Source organism: Typopeltis vanoorti, chromosome 8, assembly GCF_054136105.1.
Source record: "Typopeltis vanoorti isolate ZY-2024b chromosome 8, IOZ_Tvanoo_1.0, whole genome shotgun sequence".
NCBI classification, from domain to species: Eukaryota; Metazoa; Arthropoda; class Arachnida; order Uropygi; family Thelyphonidae; genus Typopeltis; species Typopeltis vanoorti.
In genome coordinates this window covers 58,004,117-58,031,761 of record NC_143556.1, presented here as the reverse complement: position 1 = coordinate 58,031,761, position 27,645 = coordinate 58,004,117, and the positions used below count along the sequence as shown (strand labels likewise).

At 37.2% G+C, this 27,645-nt stretch overlaps 1 protein-coding gene across 3 annotated transcripts in view; it reads right to left on the bottom strand.

Annotated features, from left to right (window-relative positions):
* LOC150104019 (uncharacterized) overlaps positions 1-27,645 on the bottom strand; it is a 116,065-nt gene that overhangs the window by 6,540 nt on the left and 81,880 nt on the right. The window lies entirely within an intron of this gene.

Genomic DNA, 27,645 nt, shown 5'->3' with positions numbered 1-27,645 from the left:
AATCTGTACAAAAAACATTCAGAACTGAGGCCTGCAACATGTGCTTTGATGGTAGGACCACAATATTCAAGACTTGCATTACCAGAGCGAACATGCAGCATCACCTACAGTGGTGCAAAGAGCATGTACAATGGGACATGAAGCATGGAAAACTCTGTTAAGTAGTGACTAATCATGCTATACACCCACACAACCCTCTACTGAGCAGATGGTTGTGTGGGTGTAGCGGATGCTCAGTGAAGGTCTCTTATCAGAGTGCATAACTCCAGCTATGAAATTCTACAGTGTCGGTGTGATGGTATAGTCCTGTTTTACCTGGTTTGGCCTCAGACCGCTGTTTGTGGTGCCAGGAACACTGAACTCTGAGCAGTATCTGAACATTCTGGAGACAATGCAATGTTTCCTACTTTGTGGTGTTTCTACTAGGCCAGTCAAGTGTGGTCACATTCAGGTGACCACACTTGATTGGCCTCCACAGAACCCTAATCTCAACCTTACTGAATATCTGTGGGATGAACTAAAGCATTGGGTGAGGTTAAGGGACATCATTCCCACAAAAGTCCAGGACGTCATTATATGCAATCAGGAAGAATGGTCCAATATTCCAATTGATCAGTATTGTACGCTTGCAAAACATATGCCCCCATAAGATTACTGCAGTCATCATAGCAAAAAGAAGTCCTGCATCTTATTAAGGTGGGTGCCATGGCTGCCATGGCTGCTTGTTCCTCACACTATGGTGTCCGTTGACTTCTTTCCAAGCAGTGCATATTGTAATATCGCTCTAATTTTATATATATGCTGTTCAATCTTGGAATATAATTGATATTTCCATTGGTTAACTGAATGTTAGACAAACATTCTTGATTTTTATTACATATACATACGATTGTATATATATATATATATATATATATATATATACATACATAAATATATTTACATAGACAGGTTTGGATTTGAGTGTCGCTAGTGAACTTGGCAGGCATGTTGAGTTATACTAGAAAACATGTTTTTAAATTAAAGTATAGTGTGGCTTTTTGTCTCAAATTGTACTGCAGTTTGCTTCAGTTGGATACAAGTGTCCTTCAGTGATGTAATTGTAATTGTTTGACACTCTGTTGAATATATTGTGTTTTCGCTGCTGTTTGTTTCACTACTTCAGCGTCTAAAGATGGCATCCGACCTGAGATGTACGTCAGCAGCTCGGAGGACTTCTAAATACGAAAGTCTGGCTCTGCCTTGGATTTTTCACAATGGATGAGTTGCAGAAACTGATATATGTATGCGCCAAAGAATGTGAAGTATCTGTGCACTGTTTGGCTAAATGAGAAGAATGAAAACGTTGATGTATGTGAGTGTGTCGGGATAGACTGGAGCGATTAGGAATGGAAGCAGAAGTCGGGACCATAGTAGAAGACCATTGGCAGGAGTTCATGAAAATGAAAAGTGACCTCCATCTTCTGCAAGAGGAATTGGAAGTGCTCAGTAAGGAGGTTCTGGAAAATAAAACTGAGTTAAATGTGTTGAATAGAGAAATTAGGTCTATGGCGATTACTTTAGCTGAAGTAACTAGAACAGGGTTAAGTATGGGAGTGATTGGGAGTCAACAGAATTAAAGTACAAGAGGGTTAGAAGAAACGAGATGTCGTGAGAGTGAGGGAGTAAGTAAAAGAGTGTTGAGGGAAAGTAATGAAACTGGGAGATTCATGCTGAATAGCGTAGAAAATGAGGCTGTGAGTGACGCTTGTTTGGACTTGAATGAAGTTATGAGTGGTACAATATATGGTGATTCTATGATTAAGGGTATGCCTGAGGAGTGCTTGGCTGGTGGAACAATAGAGAGTGAGTGGCTTTAGCAATAAAGAGAGGGCATGATGAGAAAAAATTCAAGAATTGGTGAATCAGGATATGATACTCTATAGGGGACAACATGGTTTTGTTAAAGGTCATTCCTGCCTTAGCAATTTATTAACTTTTTATAAAGTTAATAAATTGCTAAGGGAGGAATGACCTTTAACAAAACCATGTTGTCCCCTTTGTCCAAACTCAGAATGATATCTAAGTTTGGACAAAGGAAATGTCAAAAGCCTTAGCAAAATTCTGGATTTTGCTAAGGCTTTTGACAGGATACCCCATGGACGACTGTTGCACAAATTGGAGCAGATGGAATTGGAAACTAAACTGGGTGATATGGATAGGAGAATGGCTCATGGAGAGATACCAGAAAGTAGTGTATGGAGGAGCATAGTCAAGGATGAGGCAGGTGACCAGTGATGTGCCTCAGGCTCTGTGCTTGGGCCATTGTTGTTTAATTTGTACATAAATGATATAGGACATGGCTTAAAGGGAGATATTCAGTTGCTTGTTGATGATAAAAAGTCGGGTAGCGCAATAAAAAATCAAGCTGATGTTGAGAGTTTGCAGGATGATTTAAATAAGCTGGCAAAAGGAGCAAAAGGTAATGGATGTCAGTTCAATGTGGCAAAGTGTAAAGTTATGCATTTTGGGATTAAAAGATTACCAGCTATGTACTACATTGATGGAACAGTACTCCAAGAGATTGATGAGGCTAGGGACTTAGGGGTGTTGGTGGATAGGGAGATGAAGTTCAGGGGACACATTACTAAGATGTCCAAGATTGCACTTAGGATTACTTGGTTATTGAGGAACACACTAACATCCAGAGATAAAGAGGTTATTAATCCTCTTCATAAAGCATTGATACTTCCACACTTGGATTACTGTGCACAGGTATGGTCACCTGGATTCCTTGGAAATGAGGAGGCTGTGGAGAGGATTCAGAGGAGAGTGACTAAGTTGGTGAGTGATGTATAAAATGCTCTCTATATTGATAGATTGGGAGCTTGTGGATTGCAGAGGTTGGTTGATAGGCGGAGAAAAGAGGATATGATAGAAATATTTAAGTTACTAAAAGGTTTTTTATAAGATTGATGCAGGGGAAATGTTTCAGCTGTTTGATAGTAACGGAAGAACAAGAGGTCATCCCTGGAAATTACGGAAAAGTGTGGTTAACAAGGGTGTGAAAATGAGGTTTTTTGCCTGGAGGGTGGTGAATGAATGGAACGCATTGCCTGACTCAGTTGTGAGTGCTTTGTCTGTAAATGAATTCAAGAAGAGATATGATAGATATTGTTTTGGTGTTTGGATATAGTTTGGGTCTCCCATGATGAGTCTACTGACTCCATGGAGATAACAGTAATAATAATAATAAACTCAGAAGGCCTGGTCAGAGAGTTGAATTCCAGATGATTAAAACAGAACTCTTATAGTACACATCTGTAAAAAGGGAAATAAAACCAAATATGAGAATTACAGACGAATTTCTCTGTTGACTGTTCCCAGTAAGTATACTTGAGAAAAGGCAAAGCATGCAGAAGGGAAGTTTGGAGAGGATCAAAGTGGTTTCAGGATCAGGTTTTCATTTTAAGACAAACAGTTAAGAAATCATGGGAATATGACAAGGATCTGTATTTAAGTTTTGTAGATCTGGAAAAGGCATGTAATATAGCACCAAGACAGAAGCCTGTTCAAAATGCTAATTATATGGTGTAAATGGGATATTATATTCAGTACATTAACGAGGGTATGAAGCACCTGTGGCAAGTGTCAAATAGTGAGTATTTAACATATTGTATTTAGTAAAATTTAAATGTAACAAGTTAAATTTTACTAAATACAATATGTTAAATACTCACTATTAACCCCATCAAAATGAGTTGCAGTATGTTGCAGAATTTGTGTCTAAAACGGCGTATTGCCGAAATTTAAAAATACAATATAAAATAGCAGACTTTTATAACTGTTTATTTATTTTTATTTTTTACATTTTTTATGTTTTGCGCCCTAAACCTAGTTGAGGCCGTGGCCGGCACCTCTTTCACTACGTCCTCGTTATGGCACTGATTATACTATGCAATACATAGTCTATATTTGAGTTGTACAGTTAGAATTGAAGGAGGTACAGAAAGATGGTTTGATGTTAAATCAAGTGTGAGCAAAGGGTGCACATTATGGAAGAAAGTGGCATTAGGCCTGATATCCAAATTGGATATGTTAATATCAACTCTTTACATTATGCAAGTTAGATAGGGCTAAAAAACGGCCTCGCCTACTCCCTATTTATGGGAATAAAAAGATGTTAGCTGATTTTTTTTTTTTTACATTATGCAGATGATATTATTATTATAATTATACAAGTATATCCATGGAATTAGAAGACTGATCACAGACTGAACAATGGGTGACCCCATCATTCTCTCCCTTCTTGTCATGTACTGAAAAAAACCTTCAGTTTTAACTCTATAAATCCCTTTTAATAACATATATTCTTCTATCATGTCTCCTCTTTTCTGCCTATCAGCTAGTTTTTGAAGCTCACTGACCTTCAATCTGTTCTCGCAGAGTGCATTCCACAGACCTGCCACAATCTTTATAACTCATGTCTGGATGCTCTCCACCTCTCCTCATCCCTACGAAACCAGGTAACTAGATCTACAATCAATAGTCCAGAAGTGGCTTTATTAAACCATAATAAGAGGGACAATAAATTCTCTATCCCTGTAAGTGTGTATTCTTCAACAACCACCTACTCTGACTTGCTGTTTTGGCTACTTTTGCAGTATGTCCCACAATCATCCCCTAGTACTGGCTGCATCAGTTTCCTGCAATTCGGTTTCATCAGTGTAGTATACCATTTGCGATATCTTCTTACCAAAGTTCATCATGTTGCACTTGGACACATTAAACTGGCATCCATTTTTTGCCTCATTATCTCTCAGCAGCTGTATAAATTCCATTATTTCCGTCCCTGTGGTCATTCCTTCTCCCTACGGTTGAAATCCCACCATAATAATTAATCGATGTGCACTCATCATGCCATCTACATTCTCCCTTATATCTCCTAAATTATAGCATCAACCAATTATATATTTTATCCTGTTGGCCTTTATCATACCAGATAGCCTCAAATTAACTGTAATCCTGATGCACAGGAGTACATCAGGATTACAGTTAATTTGAGGCTTTTTTTTTTGTTTCGATTCCTCTGTTTTCATTAGGGACAACTTCCTCCAACATTCTGTCCCCCCTTTCCTATCTGAAGATACTATCCTTTAGATTCTATTTCTAGCCATCCTTGGTCAAACAAGTCTTACTAATGCCTATAACTTTTTACCAAGTTCAGCTAACCAGTGATAAAAACTTCTCATTCCAAATACTTTTGGCTTGTATGTTAAGAACCTAGGGTTGTTACATTTAGCATCATGTGATCACTCTCTTCTAACTTCTAGGTTGCCTGGACCCATGTTCACTTGTATTCCCCACTAAATATTCTAATTTCACTGACTCTGCACTTCCGAACTCTCACTGACCAACCCTTTCCCAAGACTCCTGACCCCAAATCTATTTAAATACAAGCCATCCAATTTATATATATATTCTTCCCTCAAACTCACTCCACATTTCTCTCTTGCACAATCTGCCCATTGACTCATTTGTGATCACAGCTATCTGTCTCAGCTCACTTCTATCATGCTGCAGCAACCGACTCAAAACTTTTACTTCCTCACTCTTCTTTTCTGCATGTACTACTAATTATTTCATATCCTTCTTCTCATACCAGACTTGTCACCTAAATCTGGTGTCTGACACACACACACACACACACACACACACACACACACACACACACACACACACACACACACACACACACACACACACACACAAAGAGTAACATATGGCAGAGTGGAACCTTGAAGAATGGTGAAGTGCCACAGGGCTATCTACCAGGACCACTACTCTTTCATTTGTATATTAATCATATAGGGCAATTAACAGGGGAGAGAATATTCACTTGTTTGCTGATGATGCTATATTAGGGAGGGCAATTGTTGATAAAGAAGAAGAAAAAGACATAGACACTAAAATATCAAACTTTGTCAAAGTAAATGGCATAATAAATAGTATATTTAAGCCATCCCTGGTACAAAAACACACTAGAATCAGACTATATAATGTCTTGTCAAAACCAACTCTACTATACGGAAGCGAAACATGGACCATGAAAAGGAAAGATGAAAAACGAATTCAAACAGCAGAAATGAAGTTCCTCAGAAAAACAGCTGGATATACCAAGTGGGACCACAAAACAAATGAAGAAATCTTACAATCCCTAAAAATCAAACCAATTAATTACTACATAAGACAGTATAAACAAAAATGGCTAGAACATTTAAATCGAATGGACAACAGCAGACTACCAAAAATATTATACAGATACAAAATAAGTGGAAAAAGAAGAATCGGAAGACCAAGAAAGAGATGGCATGAGACCGGAACAGGCCACATGGCCTATATTCCATGATAGGAAGAAGAAGAAGAAAGAAGAATTGTTGATAAATGTGGTGTAGATATTCTGTAGGATGATTTAAACAGATTAGCATTGTGGGTAAAGGATAATGGTTATTAATTTAATGTTGCAAATGTAAGGTTATGCACTTTGAGTTATAAAGGTTACATATTGGATATCACGATGATGCAGGAAATTGATGGGGTTAGGGACTTGAGAGTAATGGTGGACAGAGATTTGCAGTTCAGAGGGCATATTGTAAAAGGTGGTAAAATAGCTAAAAACATTACTTGGATGTTGAAAAACAAGTAAAGATTGGAGTTACTATCCATCCATCTATCATTATAAGGCTATGATTTGGCTGCATCTTGACTACTGTGCCCAGATTTGGTCACCTGGGTTTCTTTGGAATCAGGAAATGGTGGAGAGGATTCAGAGATGAGTGACAAACCTGGTGACAGGTAAGTGGAATGCTCCCTATGAAGATAGGTTGAAGGTACATAGACTGCAAAGTTTAGTTGATAGGCAGAAAAGAAGGGGCATTATATAAACTTATAAGTTATTAAATGGATTCTATAAGATTGACACAAAGGATATTTCTGAGTATTTGATGAAGAGAGAGAGAGAACTAAAGATTGTTCCTGGAAGTTCGGTAAGGGTGTGTGTGTGTGGACTAGATTTCTTGCTTCAGAGTGGTGAGTGTCCAGTCAGTGAATGAGTTTAAGGAGAGGTATGATAGGTATTGTGTATAAAGGTTAGTGTGGGTCTCCAGCAATGAGTCTTTTGACTCCATGGAAGTACCCAATTAATAATAATAAATCATTTGTATCAGACAAAAAAATATACATCTCTTTCACCTTCACTCTCTCCCAATCCTTACAGCATCAACTAATATCCTTAATCTTGAAACTAGGAAAAGAAGGTTTCGCCACACCTTCCCAAAGCATCAGCATCCCTCTTATCAATGAACCACTATGCAAAATTCAATCCCTATTCTCACACTTTCACTCTTTAATACTGCACTTTCTCCTTGCATTTCCCTCTTCTTTTGCCTCTGTGTCATACCATCTGCCATTGTTTTTCTAACCACTTAATCTCATGCTTTGTTCTCTGGAGAACTTCAATGAAGTTATCTTTTTCACTTCAGGTATGCAATTTGCCATTATTGGAGATAAATTATTTCCTCCTTAGCTCCCCATATACTGTTGATATATATATATATACAGGGTGTTCGGGATAAATTTGACATATTTATAATTAATTATATTTTTCCGTAAGTTACATGTATTAACACACACTTCTCTTCATTTAAAAGTTTGGACCCTTCTTCATTCATATACAAGATGTCAGAAAGGATGGATAGCTGGAACCCACCTGAATCATGGAAGAGAATAACTTGTATCATGATGATTCGTGCCCGCCATCAAAATAAGGATATTACGACTGCTGCCCAATGCTCCCTGAATACAGTAAAAACAATCAGGCATGAACTAGAGACTTGCAATGGTGACTACGAGGATGTAGCAAGAAGAAAGATCCCTAGCAGACGATCTGATTGCGTTCGTACAGCAGAATTCCTCGCAGATCTGCAGGAACAGGTGTTGAAGAACCCTGGCATTGGAATTCGGGCTTTGTTCGTGGAGTTGCTAACTGTAGTCAAGCCCTGGATAACAAGGGTAGCCAATGGTAGGCCGTATGTATGGCAGCAGAATTTGGCCCCTTGCCACACCTCTGGGAAAAGTCAAAAATGGTTGTCTGAAAATTTCTACGACTTCACCAGTCCAAATGTTTGGCCTCCAAACTCCCCAGACCTTAACCCCATGGATTATTTTGTATGGGGCGCAGTTGAAAAAGACACCAATCGCACTTCCAGTAATACAAAAGCCCAGTTAATGGATAAAATTAAAACAGTTTTTGCGGCCCTTCCCAGGGAGACTGTAGCATCAGCTTGTTCGAGGTTCCGAAGCAGAATTGAAGCTGTGATCGATGCTAATGGTGGTTATTTTGAGTAAATCTTGTTGATAGTATTGTAATTAACTCTGTCTGTAATGTTTTTTTGTCAATTCATTAAATTTAATAGATACAAAGAAGATTTTCTTTTTCCTTACGAAACTGTCAAATTTATCCCGAACACCCTGTATATATATGTCTTCAAATTCTTGCATACATTGAACTGAAAATGGAAATTTTCTGGCCTGATTATTATTATTATTATTGTAGGGCAGCACTGTGGTCAGTATAACAGAAAGTCGACGTGTGTTGCGCTACTCAATAAATGAAGTTATTTTTGGTGAAATCTGCCATCTAAAGTGTAACAATCATAACCATTGGAATCAGTAAGTACAAATCTTTCTCTTTAATGATATATCCAATTTATTAGTAGTCAGCATTAAGAGAAACAGCTACTTCATTATCTCATATCAGAAGCATAGGCTTGGAAAGAACTGCCATATTGCCCCAATGACAGTGCAATCCGAACAATGACAACAAGTACCCCCAGATGACCCAACAGACAACTAGCCTAAAGTTCGTTGAGACAGTCAAGGTTGCACATGCGAACACAATGTTCTACAGCAAATGACTAAAGCCATTGTGTGAAGAAGGGGAATGGTCCATACTGCTCTGGTTGTCAACAGAGGCTAAACTACCAGTGTTCCAGAATTTCTGAAAGCACCTGGAAGGGAAAAGGATTAATTAAATGCACCAAATGGCTCTGCCCACAATGCCAAGAAAAATTAAGATGCAAAAATCCATCCCTGAGCAAAATCAGTGAAATAAGGAAAGGTAAGTAAATTCCTGACTTCACTGTTATTGATAATTTAGATTCCTTTAAAAATATGGAAAAAGAAATACTTAGTTCTCAGGAGCAAATCAACCAAAAATTTAAGGATTACAAACACAGAAAGTTTATATTTTTCATTTGGTTAGACTATAATAAATTTAGTTTAATCCTTTATCCAAGTGTGAGCAAACAAAGTTTGCGCCTGAAAATATCTTCAGGACTGAATATGGTGTTGTACTACCTTACTGGAGTAAGGCAGTACAACACCGGGCAAATTGTAACAAAGGTGGACCAAACTAACAACACTCCTATCCCAGTATCTCCCATAATGCAAAACACATCTCCTTGCAGATATGTATAATGTTATGCATTAAGGGATTGGCCACTACCCAGACTAGTTTCGACCTTTATCGAGGTCTCTTCAGTGGGAGCCAGGCCCAGAGGTGGAGATACCAGAAAGAAGCAATAGCGAGATCATCTTTACTCAGAGGAGTTGCCAAAAGGTGTACCACCTTTTTTATTAAATTACTCTGGATTTAGAGAAAGATGTTGAAAGTTTATTTTTCACTTGGTTAGATTATAATAAATTTAGTTTAATCCTTTAAACTTTCAACATCTTTCTCTAAATTCAGAGTAATTTAAGAAAAAAGGCACACCTTTTGGCAACTCCTATAGGTAAAGATGACCTTACTATTGCTTCTGCCTGGTATCTCCACCTCTGGGCCTGGCTCCCACTGAAGCGACCTCAATAAAGGTTGAAACTAGTCTGGGTAGTGGCCAATCTCTTAATGCATAACATTATACATGTCTGCAAGGATATATGTTTTGCATTATGGGAGATACTGGGATAGGAGTGTTGTTAGCTTGGTCCACCTTTGCTACGAGTTGCCCGATGTTGGTACTGCCTTACCCCAGTAAGGTAGTACAACATCATATTCAGTCCTGAAGATATTTTCAGGCACAAACTCTGTTTGCTCACACTTGGATAAAGGATTAAACTAAATTTATTATAGATTACAAACATTATTTACAATACAATAATTACAGTGTCAAAGAAATGCTTGGAACTGTGCTTGCTATTAAATTTTATCTGTTAGTAGTAATGGAAGAGCAGCAAATTCTTAAGTACGAGAACGAAGAGTTGAGAAAAGAAATGAAAACCCTCAAATCTCAAATGGAAAATGTCTTACAGAAAGAATGAAAAAAAAAAGAACTGCAAATTGATGAGATACCCAAAGCAGGGTCAGAAGATTTGAACTCTCTAACACAATTGATTGGCACAGCAATCAAGTGGATGTGACCGTACTGGTCACATCCACTGATATCACCTCCGTAAATCGAGGACCACAATAAAATAAAGGAAACAACCACCTCTAATCGCACGCTTCATCCGTAAAAGCTTGAGGGATCATATCAGTGGTAGATATGATCATATCTAAATAAAGCAAGAAGGTTATGCCGACAATATCAGTTCTCAATAATAGGCAATCCTCAACTCCAATCTATGTAAACAGAGCATTGGATCCCATATTTACAGAAACTTATTGTACCAAGGTAGGAGAACAAAAACAGAATACAACTGTAAGTTTCACCTGGGAATTCAGATCTTCATGCAAAAGGACAATAATAGTCATATTCATATTATTTCATGGGATGCTGATCTAACCAGTCTCCCAATGTAGTACTTAATAACCCCCCTTTCTATACTACAAAGAACAAGTTTTACATTATTTTCTCAAACTAATATGGCTATAATAAATCCTGCTGAACATATTCAACAGGAAAATGTTAACTGTGTTGTATTTGAATTTTTAAATAATTGGATAGATAACTTTTGTACAAATTCTGAACTCACCATACTACACAGAAACATAAGAGGCATAAAGAAATAACAGCTTACATTATCAACCCAGCTCAACAACCTCCTGATGTATATCGATGTTCTAATCTTGACCAAAGTTTCTGTATGTGATACAGAAGCATCTGCGTATAACATTAACAATTACCAAGAGTGCACATCGTGTAAATCACTAAAAAGAGGAGATGGCATAATTGCATTTGTAAATGAAAAGCACAGTGTGACCAAAACCATAACCACTTTTGAACATGCAGAAACATTACATTTGGAAATCATGACTAACCAAGATAAACACAATATACAGACCCCCAAATAGAAACCCTTTAAGCTTCCTATAAGAATTAAAAACATGGCTAAATGGCATCAACAATTACACAACCGGTAGACTTATCCTAATAGGTGATATCAACATTAACACCCTCGACCGTGGCTCTCCATCTACTAACACATATCTCGACATATAAACCTCTCTACCGGCCATGGTGGATGAAATAGTGAGACCAAACTGCACTTCTTATCCATGTTATTCAATAGGTGTTAAAGAATCATATCCAGATTTTGCTGAACGTCTATAGATGCCATGGTCGGTAGGAATGTTTAGCCAGTACAACATAAACCTGACTATAAGCTCCCCAACAAGAGAAGAAATTCTAATAACTAACACATATGCGCCATTGGTAATCACCACTAAATTAGCTGACCACTACTTTATCACAACGTCGTTCCACAATACCAGTGTTATGTTATGCACATGTTAGAAACTCCACTAGATAAACAGCACACTACTATCGTAGTAAAAAGCATTGCTGATAACCTTATAAAGGACACAAACTGGAACAAACTACTTACTATAAATGATCCAATAACTTTATACGACAGCCTCAGATTTCTGTTTACAGAAATATACAGGAAGGCAACAAAACACCGAAGAAACAAGAGACATGCACTAAATAATCTATGGATAAATAAGGACATCCTTAATAGCACTGCAACAAAAGACATTCTATGGAAGAGTGTAAAAAAAGTCACCCAATGACATTCACCTACAAACATTATACAAAACACAAGAAACCAGCTAACAACTAAAATTAGGAGGACAAAAAAGACACTATTCAGACATTGGTGGAATACAGTGCCAATATGACAGAAACATGGTCTTTACTTAATGAATTTGAAAGTTTATTTTGCACTTGATTAGACTATAATAAATTTAGTTTAATTCTTTATCCAAGTGTGAGCAAACAAAGTTTGCACCTGAAAATATCTTCAGGACTGAGGAAAAGTAGTGCAACACCAAGACCACCTTTGCTTTGAGTTGCTTGGTGTTGCACTACCTTTCCACAGTCCTGAAGATATTTTCAGGTGCAAACTTTGTTTGCTCACACTTGGATAAAGGATTAAACTAAATTTATTATAAAAGTATCGGCGAGTACTAGCGTACGCTAAAACATGTAGTTCAAGTACATAGTACAAACTAGGGCAACTTGCAGCAAAGGTGGAGAAAGTTCTGATCACTATTCTTAGTATTTCACATAATGTAAAACCCATCTCCTACGAGATGTATGATGTTATACATTATGTTATGGTGGGAGGTCGCTAGTAGTCGCCGATACTTTTATAGTTACTATATTCGACATGAAACTCTTGGATTCCGATCTTAGAGTTTTTTATTCGGTTTTAAAACAATGTGGGATTTAATATCTCCTTAATTTAAATAATGTTTACATTGCCGAAATGAAGCCTATTGGCTCTTTAATTTAAATAAATTTATTATACTTAATGAAAACTATTAACCTCCAAAAAAGGAAAACCTCCCACAAGATGTTATCCCCAAAAACTTGGGTCAGGTGAGGAATCAGAAGGAACTTGTAGAATCATTTAACTATGCCTTTACTAACATCATACAACTCAAAAAAAAATACTTTCCCATTTAGGCCAAAAAGAAAACTATTAACCCAAATTCAACAGCAAACAATGTATTTTCCTCTAGTATCCGAATTGGAACTGAAAGATGCTTTCTCACAATCAGTGCAAAAGACGAGTCCAGGAATTGACAAAATCAGACTTGCAGACCTCCTAACACATTATGAACAACTAAATCCTGTACTTCTGAAACTTGTGAACATGATATTCAATACTGGCGCTATTTCCAAACAACTAAAAAAACCACTATAGTTACACCCATCTACAAACATGGAAAAAGAAATGACGTTTGCAACTACAGACCAATAGCTAACTTGTCTGTTATCTCTAAACTTGCTGAAAAAAGTAATACACACAAGACTATAAAACTACTTATAGAAATATAGCATCATCTCACAAAAGCAGTACAGTTTCCAGAAAACGAAGAGCACAACCATGTTATTAGAAGACATTACAAACAAACTAAATAAAGCACTTGATAAAAACAAATTTGCCATCCTCATACTCCTTGATCTTATCAAAGCTTTTGACACACTTAACCATGAAATATTACTATCCAAACTACACTCAATCAGAATAAGAGGGACATTGCATACCTGGTTTATGAATTATCTTACAGATAGAACACAAGTAACAAAAATAGGCACATATAGTCAGGGAATACAAATACAACACGGAGTCCCTCAAGGAGCAATAGTATCATGCACACTGTTCAACCATATACATAAATGACATTCAAAACTTGGCCTTACAAAGTTAAATATATTAATATGCAGATGACCACAGCATTACTAACAGTCCACATAGCCATAAACACTGCACTCTCCAAAGCACAACATGACCTAAACAAATAACTAGATTGCTACTTCTATCACAATCAATTATAGTAAACAACACCAAAATACAAATGCTAATGATAAATAACCCTAGAATTATGCACCCTGCAACACTAACAATAAATAGTCACACACACCATTGCATTAACCATGGAAGCTGCCACTGCTCCTAAATCACACCTGTAACACACACTAAATACCTCGGTTTATACATTGACAACAACCTCAAATAGACTAAACATAGAATATCTTCATAAAATCTACGCATTATTGCTGCAAAACTCTTTGACGCAAAAGATATGGTACTGACCAAAGTAAAAAAACTCATATATCATGGAATTTGTGAAACATTACTAAGGTACAGTATAGTCTATGCAAACAGTCACTTATCAAATTTAGAAAAACTTCACCGAAGAATTGTTTCAACGGTGCTCTGGAGCCCCAATACACACCGAGAAATAACCGAACTCCTAATGGCAAAACACAAAATCCTGAGTATAAAGAATCCAAAACAGTATGTACTGTTACTAAGATACTATTTCAACAATCCTTACCAGAATAACAGAAAAACGTACTGCATAACCAGACCAAACACAATCCCCTTCACAACCAGGTGTTATAGAAATTTGTGTGGAGCAGCCATGAGAGAGCATCTTATACCCACATTACTCAACAATTTGCCATATAAGGTAAAACATCTGAATGGTTACAGAACATTAAAAGCCGAACTATGAAAATTGTATCAGCACACTTAGTACTGTAACAGTTACTATATGCTTCACATAAAACATGTTAATCATAACAAACAATAAAAAAAAAAAGTTTAGTTAATCATTAATCCCACTGGCTTCAGAAAAGCTAACCCAAGCTTTGAAATCTGGATTACTCTGCTGAATAATTTATCATCCATTTACTGCAAACATTAGCATCAAACTCATTTTCATAAATACACCTGGTCGACTTACGACCTATGCGATTTATGACAGTCTGCATAAATATTATCTTACAACCACAAAAAAAAAAAATTAATTAATTAATTAATTAATAATAAATCAGGCAGCTGCACGTACAATAACTATGGGATATGATAGTTATTGTACGATAACCCACATACGATAACTATCTCTCACATACACTCAGTCGCTTTCAAGCATCTGTTGCGTGTGGTATATTAATTAAAATTCTACTGAAATACTACCCATAAAATGTCTAGTAAAAGGAAAATGCCTTCATCTACAGATACGCCAGCTAAGAAGTCAAGGAAAACTATTGATTTAGAGTGTAAAATGAAATTTATCCAGAAGTATGAAGGCGGAAAAAAAGTCAATGCGATAGAAGTGACTTGAAGTCATCACATTCCATGGTATCAATGATACTTAAGGACAAAGAAAGAATTCAGGAAGCTGTGAAAGGTTTCCACACCTATGAAGTCTACAATTTTAACCAAACAACGACAGGGACCCATGAAATGGAGAAATTGTTGTTTATGTTTGAAATTGTGCTTATGCCCACGAGCCTTTGCACAGTGGAAGAGAAGACTAGAAGTCTGTTTCAGAGTTTAAAATCACGTGGCGGAGACGATTATGCAGAAGATTTTCAGGCTAGTACTGGATGGTTTAAGCGTTTCAAAAAACGATTTGCTTTGCATAATGTATGTCACAGGAGAAGCAGGAAGTGCAGATGAAGATGAAGTACAAAATTTCGTTGATAGTTTCGACTCTTTAATCAAAGAAGAAGGTTATCTACCAGAACAAATATTTAACATAGATGAAACCGGCTTGCAATGGAAAAACATGCCTAATTGTACGTACGTACACCAAGAAGCAAAAAGGATGCCAGGATTCAAAGATTTTAAGGATTGGTAGACTTTGTTGCTTGGTGGGAATGCCGCAGGTTTTAAGCTGAAGCCTTTTCTCATTTATCATTCAGAAAACCCTCGTGCATTTAAGCACATCAACAAACACACACTGCCTGTTTACTACCGTTCAAACCCTAAAGTTCAGATGATTCAAGCACTGTTCGAAGACTGGTTCATGAACTGCTTTATTCCCCAGGCTCATGAATTAAGGGTCAAAGCTGTATAACTGAGAGGAGACCTCCACATAGCCTTTAAAGGAATGCGGAGAACCGACCAGGGCTTCTGACCTAATGTCCAATCCTCACCTTCTCGTGGTGCACCCTGTTGGGTATCTATTTGGATACTGAACGGACGAGGATGGGCTGGCAATTTGGGATTTAGCCGACCAAATTGTATTCTTATTGGTTAAACCAAAATATAGAATGAGAGGAAGACCAAGATATAGGTGGATTGATACGGTACAAAGTGCTTTAGACGATAGAAATATAAGATCTGATAATATTGGAGTGTTGACAAGTAACAGACTGATTTGGAGGAAAATTGTAGATAGGAAATTAATAATGATGTAATTTTTTTCATGTAGTACTATCATATCCTGTACACCCCTTGAGGGTACATGGCAGGAATTTGATGATGATGATGAGGTATCCCTTTCAAGATTTTATTGATTATGGACAATGCCCATGGCCACCCTCCTCATCTGGACAACCTACAATATGATGTTAGAGTGTTTTTTATGCCGCCTAACACAACCGTTCTCATTCAACCCATGGATTAGGATGCTATTTCAGCATTCAAGGCTCACTACCTCAGAAAGACATTCGCACAAGCCATTGAAGCGATAGATTCTGATGTTGATTTATCTTTGCAAGACTTCTGGAAGCAGTACAACATTCTTCAGTGTATCAAGAATATTTCGACCGCATGGGAATGTGTAACAAAGAATTGTATGTCGGGAATTTGGAAAAAGTGTCTAAAATGTTATGCGAATACATCTGAACTTCCCGCACCTTTGCAACGAGTCGTCCGGTATTGTACTACCTACTAGGATCACTTGCATTGGCTAACGCTAGTGTCGCCGATACTTTATAGTTTACTATATTCGGCAAGAAACTCTCTGATTCCAATCTTTGAGTTTCTTATTTGGTTTTAAAACTATGTGGGATTTAATATCCCCTTAATTTAAGTAATGTTTTCATTGCCGAAATGAAGCTTATTAGCTCTTTATACTTAAGTAACTTAATGGTTGCACCTGTTTGGAAAACTCGTTCGCAGAGTACATAAGTTCTTTTCGCTATACACTTTGGTATTAGGCCTAGCTACTCACTGATGAAGCCTAAAAAAGGCTGAAACCGGTCTGGGTAGTGACCTCCCTCCATAATGTAATAACAGCATACATTTCCTAGGAAATGTGTTTTTACATTATGGAAAATACCTAAGAATAGCGATCTGAACTTCCCCCACCTTTGCAACGAGTCATCCAGTATTGTACTACGTACTAGGATCACTTGCATTGGCTAACGCTAGTGTCGCCGATACTTTATAGTTTACTATATTCGGCAAGAAACTCTCTGATTCCAATCTTTGAGTTTCTTATTCGGTTTTAAAACTATGTAGGATTTAATATCTCCTTAATTTAAGTAACATTTGAAGGATTTGAAAAAGGAGAGGAACTGGAAGTGATTACAGAAAAAATAGTTAAACTTGCAAAAAATCTTAAATTAGAATGTGAAATAGAAGATGTAGAGGAGTTGCTAGATTGTGAAATAAAAGAACTTTCGGATGAAGAATTGATTGAATTGGAAGCACAGAGAGTGTCAGAAGAAAAAGCGAGAGAGGAAGAAGAGAAAGAAGAGGAGCCAGAAAAGAAATTCATTGCAAAGAGTTTATCAGATTCTTTTTTGCAACTGAATAAAGCTCTCGCCAGTTTCGAAGCAATGGACCCTAATGTCGAACGATTCACAAAGGCTGAACGTATCATTCAAGATGCTGTGCATTGTTATTGTGAGATATATGAAGAAAAAAAGAAACAAACTGTTCAAACAAAGCTCAGCATGTTCCTCGTCAAGAGAACATCTCCTACCTCAACCCAAGAACATGACCCTGATGATCCACAACCCAGCACAAGCAAAGATTAAAAACTGATTTTGTAAATTTCGTTTGTATTAATTTTTACATTAATTTCAGATTGTATTTTTGTATTTACAGTACAGTATGTACAATATTCTTTTTCACATTATGTACAATAGATATAATTATAAATTTAAAAGATTATAAGAATAAATTATAAAGATGATAAAAAGATTAGAAAGGTTAAAGAATATTGTTAATAAATATATGGCCGACATACAACCAGTCAGCCAAAACGGAAGTCGGTCGTAAGGCGACGACCAAGTGTATATCATTTCTGTTCCATAAACCACATTACCCTACTATGCATGTAATCTAAGCTAAAATTCTTGATAAGTTTGGAGAAAAGTAGAGGAAACTCATATTCATTAATATATCATTTCCATTCCATTACTTTATGTAAGATAGACACACACAAACTCAAACATACTTAATTACTCAAATAATGTTCTTAGTCTTTTATAAATCTTATTCTAAATGAATAAGATTTATAAAATAACCTACTGGTGGTAGAGTTAAAACTTTGACTGAAAACTATACTTAAGAAACATCAACAAAAAAAGGTTTGATTTAGGAAAATTAAAAAACACAGAGATAAGAAACAAACTGAGTCAAGATCTGAACCAAGAGCTAGCACTTATCAAGAATGATGATATCATGAGGGTTGATGAATCATGGGACAAATTAAAATCTCTCTTCATAGAGAAATGTACCACGCCTTGTGTCCTAACAGAGCAGTAAAAAAAAAGGAAAGATTGGATAACTGATGAAATTCATTCTCTCATGGATCAATGCAGATCATATAAAAATCATAGTTCAACAAAATATAAAGAAGTTCAGAAAATTATTAAATGCAAGATCAAAGAAGCAAAAGAAATCAGAATGAATAAAAAATGTAAAGAAATAGAAATTCTACAGGAAAAGGATAAAATTTTAATCTATTACTAAGTCACTTAAGGAATTGACAAATGTAGATACGAATAAAAATTAAATTACACTTTAATAAATATTTCCGATATTTCGGCAACGTCACGTTGCCATCTTCAAAAGGAACTTACAAGAAAAGGCACGTGCACGTAGGCACTACAACACAGTAAGTAATTGAGAATGAAGTGATGAAGCTATTGTTCTTCTAAAAGTCCTGATGGTGCCCTCTAGCAGGCTAAGTAGGTGTTCTTGGCCGTTGGGCTGAAGGTCTACTGATGTAAACACCTACTTAGCCTGCTAGAGGGCACCATCAGGACTTTTAGGAGAACAATAGCTTCATCACTTCATTCTAGGTTACTGTGTTGTAGTGCCTATGTGCATGTGCCTTTTGTTGTAAGTTCCTTTTTAAGATGGCAACATGACGTTACCAAAATATCGGAAATATTTATTAAAGTGTAATTTAATTTATAGTAATACATAACCAACGTAGAAGCCTGTCTATGAGAATTTTATCTACACAACAAGCTGAAAGAGACCTCAGGTATATTTAAGGAAAAATAATTCTGTATCCTTCGAAACAAAAAAGGGAGAAATAATATCTGAAAAGTATTACAAAATACAAGAATGGGCGAAATATATAGAACTCTTTACTGATAACAGACAGAAACAAGAAAATACTATGAACAAATGGAAGGTCCATGCATTCTAAGATCAGAGGTAGAATGCGCACTAAACTGAGCTAAAAATGACAAAGTCTTAGGCCTGGATAGAATAATAATTATTATTATTATTGTTGTTGTTCCGGGAAACTCCAAGGAGTCGACAGACTCATCGAGGGAGGCCCTAACATCATGTCAAGAACAACTATTCAACATTCACACAGTATCTATCATACCTTGCCTTGAACTCATTCAAGGTAGTAGCACCCACAACAGACTCTGGAAGCTTATTCCACTCGTTCACCACTCTCCAAGTAAAAAACCTAGCTCTAACACCCTTGTCAACCACACTCTTGCCCAGCTTCCATGCATGGCACCTAATCCTCCCACCACCAGTCATATTTTCAAAAATATCTTCTGGATCAATCTTATAAAAACCCTTCAGTAATTTGAATGTCTCAATCATATCACCCCTCCTTCGCCTATCGTTCAATTTCTGCAACCCACAAATCTTCAACCTATTCTCATAAGGTTCATTCCACAGACCTGCTATCATCTTGGTCACTCGTCTCTGGACCCTCTCCACTTCCTCCCCATCACGAAGAAACCCTGGTGCCCATAACTGGGCACAGAAGTCCAGATGGGGTCTTATCAAGGCTCGATACAGAGGAACAACAACTTGTTTGTCTCTGCATGTTAAAGTATTTTTCAGAAGCCAAGTGATTTGGTGAGCTGTTTTAGTCACTTTTGCAATGTGCCCCCTAAACTTCAACTCCCTATCCACCAACACTCCCAAATCCCTGGTCTCATCAATCTCCTGGAGTACGGTTCCACCAATGCAATATACTGCTGCTATTCTTTTCACCCCAAAGTGCATAACCTTACACTTTGCCACATTAAATTGACATCCATTTTTCGTAGCCCAGTCCTCCAAACTATCCAAATCATCCTGTAAAATTTTGACATCCTGTGCACTCACAATTGCTCTACCCAACTTTGCATCATCAGCAAACAAGTGAACACTTCCTCTCAAATCCTTTCCAATATCATTGATGAACAAATTGAAAAGCAGTGGTCCAAGAACAGAGCCCTGCGGCACTCCACTAGTCACAAGACGTCTTTTAGACTCCACTCCTGAGTAAACAACTCTCTGGTATCTCTCCTTCAACCACCCTCCTATCCATCTCACCAACCCTATATCTATCCCCATCTGCTCCAGTTTACTGATTAGGGTTCCATGTGGTATCCTATCAAAGGCCTTGGCAAGGTCCAGTAGTATCACTGTAAACCCATTATCCCTATCCAGTTCAGCCATCACTGTGTTATAAAACGTGAGCAAGTAACTGAGGCATGATCTACCCTTCACAAAACCATGTTGTCCCCCATACAATATCCCATTCTCATCTATCCAATCCTGTATTCTTTTCTTGACTAATTTCTCTAAGACCTTGACAATGATTCCCGATATGCTAATCGGTCAGTAATTTACAACAGCAGTCTTGGAACCACCTTTATGCAGTGGAACTATTTTCCCCTCTTTCCACCCGCTCGGGACTAACCCAGACCCGAGACTCAAATTAAACAAAATGGTCAAGGGTACTGACAATTCTTTAGCTGCTTCTCGTACAACACGAGCTGGTATATTATCCAATCCCATCCCAATCCCAATAAGACTTAAACCAATCTTCAAATAGACTTTGGGTAGCCCAAGCCTTCTGATTCGCCTGCCAGATTACAGCTAAAGAGTTCTTGTTACATCCTTTTAAAGCCCTTGGGTTCTCAGTTCGATAGACCGCAGTGGCTTCAATTTAAAATCTCCATCAGCATTCCCTCCATGCATAACAGTTAAGCAATCTTTTGCTACTTCATAGCCAGGCTGCACTGTTTCTTTTTATTGATATAAAAGTTCTAGATGGCATTTTTTTCCCAATAGAGGCCAGTTTTATCTACATTGAAAATTTGGTGGCAATCGTAATCATTTTCTTTGATAATTTTCTGCAGCTCAGCATGAAATGTAGATGCAGCATCTTCACCTGTTATTTTCACATTCTTTAGTTCAGCACTAGATTTAAAATTTTCAAGCCAGCCTTTGCTAGCTGCGAATTTTCAATTGTCTTCTTTATATTTAATCTCTTTAAGTCTTGAAAACAGCCTTAGTGCCTTTGGCCTTGATATTATAGGCACTAATTAGAATTCTCTTTTGATTGCAGTGTTCCAGACAACTGTAGACTCGTTAAAACCAAATTCGCTTCCGATCTTAATTTTACTTTCACCATGTTGAAATCTTTTAATTACATCAAGTTTTCTATCTAAGGTAATTAATCTTCTTTTTTTCATTTAATGACTGCTTGTGGGATTGCTCTTATTCTCAGACATGATTAATGGTCTGTAAAATTTACGAAGAAGTAATTTGTAAATACATACAGCAGAACAATTGGAGCTTGTAATACACCCACTCTTAATGCTGGCAGCAAAGTAACTGGCTAGCACTCAGGCTCATGGAGCAGGCTGGTGAGAAGAATGACGTCATCATACTATCCCATGAGGCTTTCATGTTTTTGTGCGGTAAATTTAAGAGCACGTAAATCAAAACTCTTGCCGCATGTAGCAAGGGATTGTCGCAATTAATTTCGCCGCATTAATCAAATCCCACATTAAATAAAACCATATTAAGCAAGGGATACCTGTATAGTGTAATAATCTTATTATATATCCTATCCTATTCCCTAAGCCATATGGCTGGTGGGGATAGCTATATGCTACCATACTAGGGAGATGATTATGAGCAAGGTGGTTTCCTGTTGCCTTCCTTGCCATATTATATTTCATAACTGTAGCCGTGTGTGTTCACAGGATCAGTTTTCCTGTTTTGAGGGATGAAAACCCCGAGTAACTAGATAAAAAAACCTCTACCTCTGTATGAGAACCGGTCAACTCACCTTTAGTCGAAAGAGACCAGATAATGGTTCTTCACGCCACTGATGGGAATTGAACCCAAGTCTTTCCAACCAAATGGTTCCGTCTATACTGACTGAGCTATGGAGGCTCCTTATTATATATCAATATTACTATGCATAATGTAATAATATTCCTATGTAATATAATAAAATATTAATATTACTAAAAACGTTTGTAAATAATGAATTTACTTTGTACTGTATGATTGTATGAAATATAATATTTTAATTGTAAATATAATACAGTGCATAATCAGTACAGATTATACACTGTATAATCTATACAGTGTATCATCACTCTCCCACTGATGAGACCTTTATTGAGGTCTCATCAGTGGGAGCTAGACATAGATATTTCTTGGCAATTAATAGCATAACCAAGTGAAAAAAACTTCCATTTCCCTATCTACTTGTCAGCATGTTTTTCAATATCCAAGTAATCCCTTGAGTTATTTTACCAAATTTTGTAATATGTCCTCTGAACTTCTACTCGCTATCCACCATTATCCCTAAGCCCCTAGGCTCATTAATTTCTTGCAATTCGGTACTCCGTATACAGCATTGGGCAGATGAGGGTAATGTTATCTGTGAGATTCAACAAGGATTTGTGAAGGGGCACTCTTGTTTTAGCAATATGATAGCCTTTTATAATAAAGTTACAAGAGCATTAGATGAGAGAAATGCATATACTGCCATTTTCCTAGACTTAGCAAAGAAATTTGACAGGGTGCCACATGATAAGCTGATATTCAAGTTGTAGCACATGGGTCTGGATGTTGGTTGGTCAACTGGATTCAGGATTCACCATCCAATAGGTATCAGAGAGTTGTGTATGGTGGAGCAAAAGGTTACAAGTGTGGTTTCACAGGGCTCAGTACTGGGACCTATATTGTTTAACCTTTATATCAATGACATTGTCTGCAGATTGCAAGGGATATTCGGTTGTTTGCAGATGATGCAAAGCTGGGAAGGGTTATTAGTAATAGTGCAGATGTGGTAGCCCTGCCAGAGAATTTGAATAAGCTAGATAGATGGGTAAATGAATGGAGGTATCAGTTTAATGTAGCAAAATGTCTTGAAGTTTGGGACACATCTATGGGATGCTGTATACTCTATGGGAGGAGTTAAACTAGAGGAAGTAGGGGGAGCAAGAGATCTTGGGGTTGATGATTGATAGAAACCTGAAATTTAGGGGACATATTACAAAGGTAGTGAAGGTAACACAGAGGATTGCTGCAATAACGAGAAGGACACTGACCTGCAGAGATAAAAGGGTTATCATTCTGTTGTATACGACTCTGATCAGACCACACTTAGACTATTGTTCTCAGATCTGGTCCCCAGGATTTGAAGGTGATAAATTAACTGTGGAAAGGGTACAAAGGCAGATAACAAAGATGGTGTCAGCTGTACAATGTTAGTTATGAGGATCGGCTGAGGGAGTGTGGACTGCAGAGTTTGGTCGATAGAAGGAGAGGTGATGTGATTGAGACTTTTAAACCGTTGAGAGGTGGTAACAGGGTTGATACTGGGGAGTTCTTTCGCTTGGTTGAACAATGGGAAAGAGTCATGACGGGCCATCCCTGGAAGTTACGAAAGGAAACTGTGAGAAAGAGGTTGAGGAGTGGTTTCTTTGCATGGAGGATGGTTGAACCATGGAATGCATTGCCTGATAGAGTGGTGAGAGCAAGAACGGTCAATGCATTTAAGGAGTGGTATGATAGACTTTGTGTTTCCTAGGAGGGACTTCTCTCGATGAGTCTTGATAGACTTGTGTTTCTTAGAAAGGACCTCCCACGATGAGTCTTTTGACTCCATGGAGGCCTGAATAATAATAATAATAAAGAATAGCACAAGTAAAAAAGGCATTTAACAAGAAAAGAACACTATTAACATCAAAGAGTGTGTTCATTGAGGAAAAAAGAAGCATCTTATTAAAGGCTTTGTTAGAAGTTGTGGCCCTCTATGAATCAGAGACCTGAACTCTCCAAAAAAGAGACAAAAAAAGATTTCTAGCATTCAAGATGTGGTGATGGTGCCAAATGCTGAAGACTGCATGGACACAAAAAGTTACAAATGAATGAGTATTAAGAAAAGCAGAAGAAAAAAGCATCATTCTAAATACATTAGAAATAAGGAGAAATAACATGATAGGACACTCAAACTAGACTACAAATTTGATTGAGGGAATGATGGTGGGAATGCCTGGTAAATAGAGACCAAGAATCCAATACATGAGTGACATCAAAAATGGATGAAGTTACCAAACAGTCAAACTAACAGTGCAAAACAGAATACTATCATCAGCCCATGCTATCCACCCACCAATAAGTTGAGGAGAAAAATGTGGTATTCTGTCAAATGCCTTTGCAAGATCCAGCAGTATAATAGTGTAGACTTTTCTTTTTATCTAATTCTGCTGCCACTTTATTATAAAACACAAATAAATTACTATGATAGGACCTACCCTTTACAAAACTGCACTGTCCACTATAGAGTATTGCATCACTATCCAACCAGTGTTGGATTTTATCCTTAACCAACTTTTCTAATACTTTAACAACTAATCCTGATATATTAATTGGTCTGTAGTTTGCTACCTCTTGTCTTGGAGCCACCTTTATGCAATGGAACTATTTTACCCTCTTTCATTCCCCTGGAACCCTGCAGAGCTGAGATTCAGACTGACTACCTTCATGAGAGGCAATGCCAATTCTCTTGCACATTCATGTAATACACGTCAGCTCATGAATCACATGTATTCATATAATACATGAGCTGACATGCCACTGAGTCTCTACTGTATTCACATTAATATTTTTTAATATGCTGAACACATCCTGTTCATCTACCTCAATTCTGATATGTGTCTCTATCACATCAGCAACTGCAGAATCTCCACCTGGATGATACACCTTTGCAAAATGATCATTCAGCAACTCAACTATTTCTTTTACCTCTGGTACCTTCCTATTCAACCAAAGCCAATTAAACCCATTCTGCCATAATCATTTTTCCTTTCACTTGTTATATAACAAAAACTCTTTTGGATTTACTTTGGCTTGCTTAGCTAAATCATTTAATACAGGGGTCGTCAACTTTTCAGACAGTGAGCCACATTAAAAAGTTTCAGACAATGCAGGCCATATAAATATCACAGTATTAAAAATACTGCGATATTTAGAATTGTAAGATGTTTTCCAGATTCACAAGGAACGTGGTGCATTTGATACTTTACATAAAATCCTATAAAAATAAACAAACTCCACTTTAAGAGTGTAGGCAGGAGTCAGGTTCATGATAAGTAAATACAATCAATACTTGAAAAAGATAATTTAATGAAGAAAACATTCATTTTTTACAATGTCAATGGGAAACTTAGCAATTGCTTTTCCTTGACCAGCCTGTCAATGTTGGCATCAATGTTGGGAGTCGTTATGCGCAGAGTATTCTCGAGATGTTTCTGGAGAAAAACTGTTCACATAAGTATGTGCTACCTAATGAAATGCACATCTTCAAAGCATGCCAGCAAAGATTAGAGAATATATCCTCAGAAATGTAGTCTTTGTAAAATGTAAGCACGGGCACGCTGAACAATTTTTCTCTCAAAGAATAGTTGATTTAGAGTTCAAGCAGCTCCATTTGTACTGAGCCTGGCATTTCGGCAGCACTGACACCAAATGGCTTTGAAAATAAATCTAAAGAAGACTGTTGGTTACAAAAATCACTAAATCTCTCTTCGAACTCACTTCACAACATGGCTAATTTTGCAGCGTATTCATCAAGAGAAGAACAGTTGGACTCAGTGAGAAGCTGAAAATTGAGTTGTGCCTCCTAAAGTTTGAGCTTGGCCACAAAAGCGTTGATGTGATCAAACAGAGAGTGCACCAGTTGATCTTTGGATTGTAGCTGCGTATTTAGGTCATTCATATGCAATGAGATGTCGGTCACAAAGGCAAAATCTGTCATCCACTTCGGATCACTGAATTCTGCAATCGGATTCCCCTTGGTTTGCATGAACTGCCATATTTCACTCCTTAAGTCAAAGATTCTTTTAAGAACCATCCCTCTGCTCAACCAATACACATCACTATAATAAACCAATCACGTGATCTGCTTTGCACTCTTGGGCCAAAAACTCTTGGAAATGACGATGATTCAATCCTCTTGCCCAAATAATGTTGACGACAGTCACAATAACTTTCATGACATTCTCAAATCCAGTAGTTTTTCATGCACAAATTCTCCTAGTGGATTAAACAGTGGTAATCGATGAAATCTTTCCTTCTAGTTCCAGTTCTTTCCGTAGCAGCAAAACAAACTCTTCATTCTTTCCCACCATAGCAGGGGCACCATCAGTTACTACACCCTCAAGGTTGGTTAAACTGAGGTTAAAATGCTGGAGCGTTTTCTTGGTGGCTTCAAGAATATCAGTGCCTTTCCTCATTCCCTTCATAGGTATGAGCACTAGCAGTTCTTCTGTCACAGTGAATTGTTGATCAGTGCCATGGACAAAGATAGCCAGTGCTATATCCTTCACATTTGTGCTCTCATCTAAAGCAAGTGAATATGACGTAAATTTGGATGACCGTTTTTTTAAAGTTACTTCAATGTTATTGGCAAGTTCTTCAACACGTCGTACTACAGCTATTCCAAAAAACTTGGTTTTTTAAACACTTCCTTATTATTTGAGCACAGAATTTTCCCAGCAGTGATGAGACATGCGTTTACAAACTAGCCGTCCAAGAAGGCTTTTGATTTTTTAGCAATTTTTTCAGCTATTATATAACTTACTTTGACGCATGCTTTGCTCTCTTCCCTCTACCTTGCAAACGTACCCTGCTAGCATTTTAAATCAATTTGGAGAGGGTTCACTTTGTCCACACAAAGCTACCCTTGAAGGTGATCGAAATTGGATGCATTCTTTGTCTCATAGTGTTGATTTATATTTTATTATTTTGATACTGACTCATGCCAAATTAAACACACTGGCTTATCATCGATCAGCACAAAAAAGTACAAATCGGTCCACTTTTTATTAAAAACCCGACAAGAATCACTTGATTTATGCTTTTTACTCATGGACACCATAGTGATGGAAGGTGAACCCAAAAAATGATCCAAAATGGCCATGGAACAGTTATTATCCCCTGAATTTGTCTCACACACTAATGAAAAAAATTCTGGCAATATAAAACCACAATAGGCTATGGCTGACACGATGAACCTGCATGCACTTATACATAAATATCACACTGTTCATGACTGACTGTGGATGAGATTCTCTTGTATTTATATGAAAATAACGAAGTATCGAGAACCTTAGAGATGCATCTGGAAGG